We start from the raw sequence: 10,241 nt of genomic DNA on the forward strand, positions 1-10,241 counted from the left end.
AGTTGAGGCTGCGGTGTCCGGGAGCAGCCACTGCACTCCAGTCTGGGCGACAGAGTGAGAGTCCAACTCAAAAAAAAAAAAAAAAAAAAAGAACAAGAGCAATGCCTCTCAATTAGATATTTTGGGGGCTTTTACATTTGGATTCTTACTCTTCTGATAAAAAGAACTGTGTCATCTTGCTCTTTTGAATTCACACTGATTCAATCATGCAGGATATGCACAGCTACTATGTACCAGGCACTAAACACTAGCATCACAAAACTGAAAGATAACTAGTAATGAGAGAAGGGAACTATGGAAAAATTCAAAGTCTGCATTGTCATCTTCAAGTACAGACTCTGAGTTTTTTTGTAAAATATATGGTGCTGGATGTGGCTAAGAGAAGATACAAAATAGAGAGAAGTCAGTTGTACAAGTTTAGTGCCGCATACCTATATGGACGCTCCCTGTAGGACAATAGGCACTCTGTGGAAAACATGCTGTTATTCTTAGCTCTCAGGGGATTCAAGTTGCCTAGGAGCAAAAGAAGTCCCTCATTCCCTCATTATTGCACAGCAGATGCTGTTCTTTGATAGCAGAGCTAAACGGCAGGGGGTCTCAAGACCTTCAGTGGGTCTTCATAATTTAGTCTTAATTACTATATTCAGTGCTGCCTAGATTTTTGGAAAAAACGTTTTTTGATGAAACCCATAGCTGAAATAAAAGGCTCAACTTAGTGTACCTTTTCAATGAAATATCATATATTTTAAGCAGTTACTAGGGGAAACCCCAAATGCCAGAATAGATGGATGATTTGTCTGACTTAGCAAGGGCTTCCCATTTCTAAAACATCTCACTATAATGTGTGTTCCTCAGCAAGGATGATGTCTTATTTTTTAAAAACTTAGTATATAAGGGCGTATTCAATTAATCTTTGTAAAAGAAATGAAGCTATCTTAGAATGGAATTTGGTATTTAGTATGCATGTTACACAAATGTGAATATTTTACAAGTCTTTAAAAATTTGCAGCCTAACTAAAGACAGAATAAAGGAAGACTAACTAGCAATGTGATGAATTTCTATTTTGTGCAAGTAAGAGCCTGTACTGAGGTCAGTTTCTCAGCCAATGGTAGCTGCTTCATTTTCCAGGTAAGTTTGATCAACACAAGTCAGGCATTCATAATAAAGCCAGATTTATCCCATTTTTCTTTGGCTTAAGACATTTCATAAGGCAGGAGGACCTATTTAAACCGTGATTGGCTTTTGGACTAGGAATATACTCACCAACACAGTGAATTAATTAAATACAGCAAATTAATTTGATCATTTTTTTTCCCTGATGTGGCTAATACTTGACATTTGGTGCATTCATTGTAAAATTATAAACTTTAAATTGTTACTACAAAATGAAATTACTGTTTTATTTTGCTTTGTTTTTAAAAAATTTTGAGCGGACTTGCCAGCATTTCCTCTGTCTGAATGAATATTATCTTTCAGACTAGTGACCTTGGTAAAAATATATTAATTCTAGTGATGTCAAAATTGGTCAAATCATTTTTGGTGCTCCTCTTTTCATTGATTTACTTCATAAATGTCTATTAAATGCCTGCTTTGTGCCAGACACTGTGCTAGGTCCTAGAGGCAGAGTGGAGAACAAGACCTGGTCTCTGATTTTCCAGAGTTTTCAGTCTAGTCTCATAGTCGTCAGACGGTAGTGGTCGTCGTAAGAAAAACACTTAGTTTAATATTTTTTTTCTTGCCTAATCATTTCTATCAGACTGATTGCCTGTCTCATTTATTATACATGTATCTGAATGAGATTTTACAAAGAAAAAAAAACAATATAAAATAAATTACCACTGTAGTAGCCTTGTTTCTGTCCACTAGCCTCTCTCTTCTACCTTATCTTCCCTGGTCTCCCTGCCAAGTAACTTAGTCCTCTACCATTCAGAACCCTGTAAATGGTTTTATTTCTTCATTGTTCTTTAAAAAAAAGTCAAAACTACCTTTCTGGTCTCATATTTTATCCCATTTCCTTATTTTCACATTTAGTAATCCAAGTCATCTCTTTACTTCTTATTTTGTGAAGGTCTGGTCTTATTTGTTACTCAAAAAATCTTATTTTTGACTAGACTCAGACTTGGAAGTAGAAGCTCACAGAGAGGACAGTCTGTGTCTTTTGGCAATCTGTTCCTGGTGTTTTTCTTTGGCCTCCTCCATTCTCTTGGCCAAAAATTTAGCATGTTCTGCGTCCTCTTCCTTATTTTTCTTAGTACACTGTTTCTTCAGAGCAATACACCAGGCATTTGTGTTGCAGGACACGTGGAGTGAGGAGATGCTGAATCTTGAGTGCTTTGGTCCTAGGTTTCTTACCTTCTTTGTTTAAGGGTTTTCTTACAACATACTAGCAGATGTCATCTTCTTTAGAGAGACTGAGTTTATGGATTCTGCTAGCCCTTTTGGGCCCCAGTCGACGAGGCACCATAGTATCAATCAGCCTAGCAATATCCTTCTCTCCTTTTTTTACAATAACCGAGTTGAGAAAGCTCAGATTGGCATCCACAATGCAACCCTGAACAGATTTGCACTTTCTTTCTCCAGTTTTCCTTGGTCTGTAACCGGAATGCCTCTTACTCAGCAGCGGGCAGACACGGCCTTGGGTCAAGACATCCTGCTTCATGGGGAAACCTTGTTTATCATCCCCGCCACTGATTCAGACCACATAACCCTTCCATTCTTCACCCAGAGAGTCTGCAGCAACTTTTGTGGCCATGCACTTCTTGTAGAAGGTATGGTGCTTGCGTTCATTGTCCATTTGGATGAGTTTCTGGCAGCCAGTGGCCGGGAAGGAGATATTCAGCTTCATCTTGAAGCAGTGAATGATCTCCAAGCCATCTCTTTAATGGACATTGTCTGAGACATTGCAGATATCAGGCTACCCTTCTTCTATCATCAAGTGAAGTTCTCAGGCTACCTTTTGCTATAAGGTAGTCCTAAGTTACCTTCCATATTCTGCCTTTGCATGTGAAATATAGCATTGCTGAGTCTAAACCCTTAGGCCACTGGCATTCTCTCTCAAAACCTTGTCGACTGTCTTTTGGAGTTTGGCGTTTTTTGTTGAAAAGGACAAATCATCGGTAATTTGATCTGAGTTTTTGTTTGCTGCTTGGATGCTAACAGGAATCTTTTAAATAATAATTTATCAAAGCATATCTGGATATATGCTGATCTTTGGTAATTTTATCTATAACATGGAACATGGTGAATTTTTCCATTAGCCAATCTCAGATATTTTTTGTGAACTGAACTAAAAAGTTTTCTTCTGTTATAACTTTAATTGCTGTTTCTAATCCATTTGCTCATTTACTTCCTCAGAAACACCTGGTACTGGTAGGTAGCGTATGTGACTTACCTTTCACAGTGGTTATTGTGTTCTCTAATCTCTACCAAGCATTTTAAAGATGTTTTTGATGTATTTCTCTCTTTCAACGATTTAGCTTTCTGTCGTGTCAGGTCCACTTACTCCTTCTGATTCATTCTTTTATCTTGAATATTGCATTTTTTTGGTTGCATCATGGGAACCTGGTATGGGAGATTGTATACATTTCTAAATGATCATGGAATGTGCTTGCTCCTTTATTTCCACTTTGGTTACAGAGAAGTCTCATATTTCTGATGGTTTCATGGCTAAATCATTGGTGATTTGGGAGAGATTTTCTGGTGACCTCATTCATTGCTCTGTCTTTCTAGAAGACAGATGTATGCACTTAAACACAATATAAATGCTGAATTATGAGACTCTTTAGCATATTTTAAGGCACCAACTGCATTAACCATAACCTAGACAGGTCTTCCATATTTTGTAACTATGCTACTAGTCCTTTCCTTTAAGTTATAGTACCTTATGTTGACTCCTGGTTTTGGATTTATAATTGTATAGCTAAAATTTATTTTTCTTCTCCATGCTCTTGATGTTTTCTTACCCTTCCCATGTCTCTTTACCTTGTCTCTCAGTGAATTTAGGACCTTTTGTAGTTCTACTGATAGCTCAATTAAAACACTACATTAAATTTTGTTCATTTACTTAATTCTATTTTTTTCAAAATGAACATGTCTTTATTGTTTTTCTGATCACAAAAGCAATACATATTATACAAAAACTCAGACAATATAGAAGCAAGTCACTTGTCCTAAAACAAGCTTATAACAGTGAGAAATTGATAAAACTAGGTCATGCATTCTAGGAAAGAAGTAGGTGTGTAGGTGCTGCTTTATTCGTTTTATAAAATTCTTAAGATAATGTTCGGGTTCCTAGAATAAGGAAGAAAATATTTTGTCTGATAACTCTCACAAACTGTTAATACCTAGAAAATTAAGTTATGCAGTGCTCAAAAAGCATGTAGTTCAACTAGTCATTTAAAAATCAGATGCTATACAGGTTGCTAACTAGCTGGGATGCCTGCATGTTTATGATAGAGGGAGCATTTAATGGGGTTGGACAGACTGAAGTTCCAGACTCCAAAATACAGATGATGAATTGCAAATTCCTCCACTTGATCCCTATGGGTTATGGTTTCCTCCTTAAAAGCTGTATATGAATGATATATAGTGGCTGGTAATAGCATCCGGCTCCAACCTTGGAAGTCCCTTTGCGACTTTGTAAAGCTTATGGTTTTTGTTCATATTTCTTTCTTTTAAAAGAATAGCTTCCATGTTCTCTTCTAAAGGACTATTATCTGGAGCAGCAATTAGTTGTACTATCAATAAGTCTTTGCAGATATTAATGTGTATGTATGCAACTACAAATGTGAATGTAAGTGTGAAATGCGTATATAAATAATGTTTATTTTAAAGAAAATGCAACTTTACCGTCTTTTTAATTCTTTTTTTTTTTTTTTTTTTGAGTTGGAGTCTCACTCTGTCGCCCAGACTGGAGTGCAGTGGCCGCTCCCGGCCACCGCAGCCTCGACCTGCTGGGCTCCGGCGATCCTTCCGCCTCAGCCTTCCGAGTAGCCGGAATTACAGGCATGCGCTACCACGCCCGGCTGATTTTTTTATTTATTGTAGAGATGAGGTTTCGCTGCCCAGGAGGGTCTCGAACCTGCGGGCTCAGGCAATCCACTCACCTCAGCCTCCCAAAGGCACGGGATTACAGGCTGAGCCACCGAGCCCGGCTTAATTCTTATTTTTAATTTGACAGATAAAACTGAATGTATTTACCATGTACAACATGATGTTTTGTAGTCTATATGTATTGTAGAATGAATAAATCTATCGAATTAACATATACATTACCTTACATAATTATCATTTTGCATTGATAACATTTTATATCTCCTTTTTAAAGCATTTTTCAAAAATACAGTATATTATTGACTATAGTCGTCATGTTGTGCAATAGATCTCTTGAATTTATCCTTCCTATCTAACTAAAATTTTGTATCCTTTGAACAACATCTCTCCAAACCACACCCAAAGCAACCCAGTCACTCCCCAATCACACCCAAACCACTCTAGCCTCTGTTACCCACCATTTTGCTCTAATTCTGTGAGATCAACTTTTTTAGATTCCACATATGAGAACAATCATGTGGTGTTTGTCTTTCTGTGCCTGGTTTATTTTGCATGACCTCCTCTAGGTTCATCTGCTTTCATAAATGACGTGATTTTCTTTTTTTCATAGTTGAAGAGAGTGTGTGTGTGTGTGTATATATATATATATATATATATAGCATTTCCTTTATGCATTTATTCATTAGTAGAAACCTAGGTTGATTTTATATCTTGGCTATTATGAATCGTGCTTCAACGAATATGGGAGTGCAGGTGTCTCTTTGACACACTGATTTCATTTCCCTTAGATAGATACCTGGTAGTGGTATTGCTAAATCATATGATAGTTCTATTTTTAATTTTGGGGGGAACCTCCATATTGTTTTCCATAATGGTTCTACTTATCTAAATTTCCACCAGTAGTATTGATGGAACAGCAAGGGTCCCTTTTTCTCCACACTTTTGCCAACACATTATTTTTCATATTTAAAAAAATAATTATTTTGTTTGATATTCAATGGGTACATGTGCAGTTTTTTTCCATAGGTATATTGTGTGAGGTTTGAGCTTTTATTGAGCCCATTACCCAGGTGGTGGGCATGGTATGCAATGGGCTGTTTTTTAAATCCCTACTTCCCTCCTTCTCTCCTCTCTTCAGGAGTCCCTAGTGTCTGTTCCCACCCTTATGTGTGTATTCAATGTTTGGCTCCCACTTATATGTGAGAACATGCAGCATTCAGTTTTCTGTTTCTGTGATAACTTGCTTAGAATGGTGATCTGCAGCTGCATCCACATTGTTGCAAAGGACACAGTTTTTTTATGGCTGTGTAGCATTCCATGATGTATATGTACCACATTTTCCTGATCTTGTTCACTGTTAATGGGTATCTGTGTTGGTTCCATGTTTTTGCTATTGTGAATAGTGCTGTGAAAAATATGAGTGCAGGTGTCTTTTTGGTAGAGTAATTTATGCTTCTTTGGGTAAATACCCAGCAGTGTGATTGCTGGATCATACAGTGGTTCTATTTGTAATTCATCAAGAAATCTCCAAACTGGTTCCCACAGGGGCTGCACTATCATACATTCCCACCAACAGTGTGTGAGTATTCCCTTTTCTCTGCAAACTAGCCAACATCTATTGTTTTTTAACTTTTTGATAATAGCTATACTGACTGATGTGAGATGATATCTCATTGTGGTTTTGATTTGCGTTTCGCTGATGATTAGCCAAGTTGCGCATTTTTCCTATGTTTGTTGGATTCTTTTATGCCTTCCTTTAAGAAGTGTCTGTTCATGTCCTTTGGCCACATATTAATGGAGTTATTTGTTTTTCTCTGGTGCATTTATTTGAGTTTCTTATTGGTTCTGGATAGTGATCCTTTGTCAGATTCATATTTTGCATGCTGTCTGTTTATCCTGATGGTGGTTTCCTTTTACTGTGCAGAAGTTCTTTGATTTGATTAGGATTTTGCTGTATTTATTTTTGAGGTCTTGGTCCTGAATTCATTGCCTAGGCCAATGCCCAGAAGATTGTTCCCTAGGCTTTCTTTTAGGATTTTTATAGCTTGAAGTCTTAATCCATCTTGAGTTAATTTTTGCATATAGTGGGAGAAATGGGTACAGCTTCATTCTTCTCCATATACTTAGCCAGTTTTCCTAGCATCATTTGTTAAATAAGGTGTGCTTTCCTTAATGTTTGTTTCTGGTAACTTTGTCAAAGATGAGATAGTTGTAAGACAGTTATTTTATTTCTACATTCTCTATTCTGCCTCATTGGCCTATGTGTCTATTTTTGTACTGTTATGATGCTGTTTTAGTTACTGTAGCTTTGTAGTAAAGTTTGAAGTCTGGAAATTGGAGGCCTCCAGGTTTGTTCTTTTCACTTAGGATTGTTTTGGCTATTTGGGCTCTTTTTGGCTTCCATATGAATTTAAGTATTCTTGTTTCTGCATCTGTGAAAAATAATGCTGATAATTTTATAAGGATTATATTGAATTTGTAGATTACTTTAGACAGTATGGACATTTTAACAATATTGATTCTTCCAATCCATGAGCGTGGAATTTTTTTTTATGTGTTTGTGTCATATTTTATTTCTTTAAGCAGTGTTTTGTAGTTCTCATTGTGGAGATATTTCTCCTTTTTGGGTAGATGTATTCCGTGGTATTTTATTTTCTTATGGCTAGTGTAAATGGGATTGTGCTCTTGATGTGGTTCTCAGCTTGAACTTTGTTGGTTTATAGATGTGCAACTGATCTTTGAGCATTGATTTTGTATGTCAAAACTTTGATGAAGTTGCTTATGAGTGCTAGGAGTCTTTTGTTGGAATCTTTAGGATTTTCTAGATATAGAATCATATCCTCTTCAAACAGAGATAATTTAACCTCCTTTTTTCCTATTTGGATACCTTTTATTTCTTCTTTTGCCTGAATGCTCAGGTTTGAACTCCCAGTATTATGTTGAAAAGAAGTGATAAGAGTGGGCATCCTTGTCTTGTTCCAGTTCTTAGGGAGAATGCTTCCAACTTCTGCCCATTAAGTATGATGATGGCTACGAGTTTGCCATAGATGGCTCTTACTATTCTGAGGAATGTTTCTTCAGTGCCTAAATGGTTAAGGATTTCTACCATGAAGGGAAGTTGGATGTATATATGTTTACAATTGTAATATCCTCTTACTGAATTGACCAATGTATTATTATACAAGGACCTTCTTTGTGTCTTTCTACAGCTTCTGACTTAAAGTCTACTTTAGATAATACAGGTTTAGCGCCGGGCTCGATGGCTCAGCCTGTAATCCCACGCTTTGGGAGGCCGAGGTGAATGAATTGCCTGAGCCCGCGTGTTCGAGACCTGCCTGGGCAACTTGGCGAGAGCTCATCTCTACAATAAATTAAAAAAATTAGCCGAGCGTGGTAGCGCGCGCCTGTAGTTCCAGCTACTTGGAAGGCTGAGGCGGAAGGATCGCCGGAGCCCAGCAGGTCGAGGCTGCGGTGGCCGGGAGCGGTCACTGCACTCCAGTCTGAGTGACAGAGTGAGACTCCAACTTAAAAAAAAAAAAAAAAAAATACAGGTTTAGCATCCCAAATCCCAAATGCTCCAAAATCTGAAAGTTTTCTCAGCACCAACGTTACACCTAAAGGAATACTCAGTGGAAATTTTCACAATTCAAATTTTCAGATTTGTGTTGATCAACAAGTAAATATAATGCAAACAATCTGAAACTAATGAAATCTAAAATCTGAAACTACTCTTCTAGGTGTTTCAAATAAGGAGTATTCAACCTGTATAAATATAGCTACCCTTGCTCTTTTTTGGTTTCCATTTACATGGAATGTCTTTTTGTATTCCTTCACTTTCAGTTTATGTGTCCTTATAGGTAAAGTTAGTCTCTCATAGTCAGGTCAATTTAAAAAATTCATTTAGCCACTCTACAGATTTTTATTAGAGATTTTAATCCATTTATATTTAAGATAATAATTGGCAGGTGAAGACTTATAGGTTTAAAAAAACTTCTATTTTAAAAATTGTTTTCTAAGTTTTGTAGATACTTTGCTCCTTTCTGCTTCTCTTGCTGTCTTCCTTTGTGGCTAAGTGACTTTCTTGTTTTGATTCCTTGCTTTTAACTTTTTGTGCATTTACTATGAGTTTTTTTTTGTGTTCAACATGAGGCTTATAAAAACATCTTGAAGTTATAACTGATTATTTTAAAGTTATAACAATTTAATTTTGATTGCAAAAAAAGAATGCCTTTACACTTTTAGTGAATTCTTTCCCCACACTCTGATTTTTTTTTCTTTGAGTCATGGTCTCACTCTGTTACCCAGACTGGAGTGCAATGGCATAACGATGATCATGGATCACAGCAATTCAACCTCCTGGGCTCAGGTGATCCTTCCACCTCAGCATCCGAAGGAGCTGGGACTACAAGTGTCTGCCACCGTGACTGGATGATTTTTTGATTTTTTTAAGATGAGGTTTTGTTATGTTGCCTAGGCTGTTCTCAAAATTCTGGGCTCAAGCAATCTGTCCATCTCAGCCTACCAAAGTGCTGGGATTACAGGTGTGAGCCATTGTGCCCAGCCACATTTAGATTTTTTAATGTTATAATATATATTTTAAATCTTGCAGTTTAGAAAAAAGGAAATATATTTTTATATTGCATATCAATAACAAATTATTGCAGTTATTTATTTATTTTTTTTGAGTTGGAGTCTCACTCTGTCACCCAGACTGGAGTGCAGTGACCACTCCCGGTCACCGCAGCCTCGACCTGCTGGGCTCCGGCGATCCTTCCGCCTCAGCCTTCCGAGTAGCCGGAATTACAGGCATGCGCTACCACGCCCGACTGATTTTTTGATTTATTGTAGAGATGAGGTCTCCCTGCCCAGGCGGGTCTCGAACCCGCGGGCTCAGGCAATCCGCTCACCTCATGTAGCTATTTTTAATAGCTTTGTCTTTTAACCTTCATACTAAAGATACAAATATTTCATACATCACCATTGCAGCACTAAAGTATTCTGAATTGACTGTGTACTTAATTTTACCAGTGAGTTTTATACTTTTAGTTGTTTTCATGTTATTCATTGGTATTCTTTTCTTGCAACATGAAGAATTCCTTTTAGCATTTTTTTTTTTTTTGAGTTGGAGTCTCACTCTGTCAGCCAGACTGGAGTGCAGTGGCTGCTCTCGGCCACCGCAGCCTCGACC

The 10,241-nt window shown here is 37.3% G+C and overlaps 1 pseudogene; it reads right to left on the reverse strand.

Moving 5' to 3' along the window:
• Positions 1-2,098: 2,098 nt before the first annotated feature.
• Positions 2,099-2,846, reverse strand: LOC103263713 (annotated as a pseudogene).
• Positions 2,847-10,241: the final 7,395 nt, after the last annotated feature.

This window comes from Carlito syrichta, unplaced genomic scaffold (genome assembly GCF_000164805.1).
Source record: "Carlito syrichta isolate Samal-C Ts95f unplaced genomic scaffold, Tarsius_syrichta-2.0.1 Scaffold305231, whole genome shotgun sequence".
NCBI classification, from domain to species: Eukaryota; Metazoa; Chordata; class Mammalia; order Primates; family Tarsiidae; genus Carlito; species Carlito syrichta.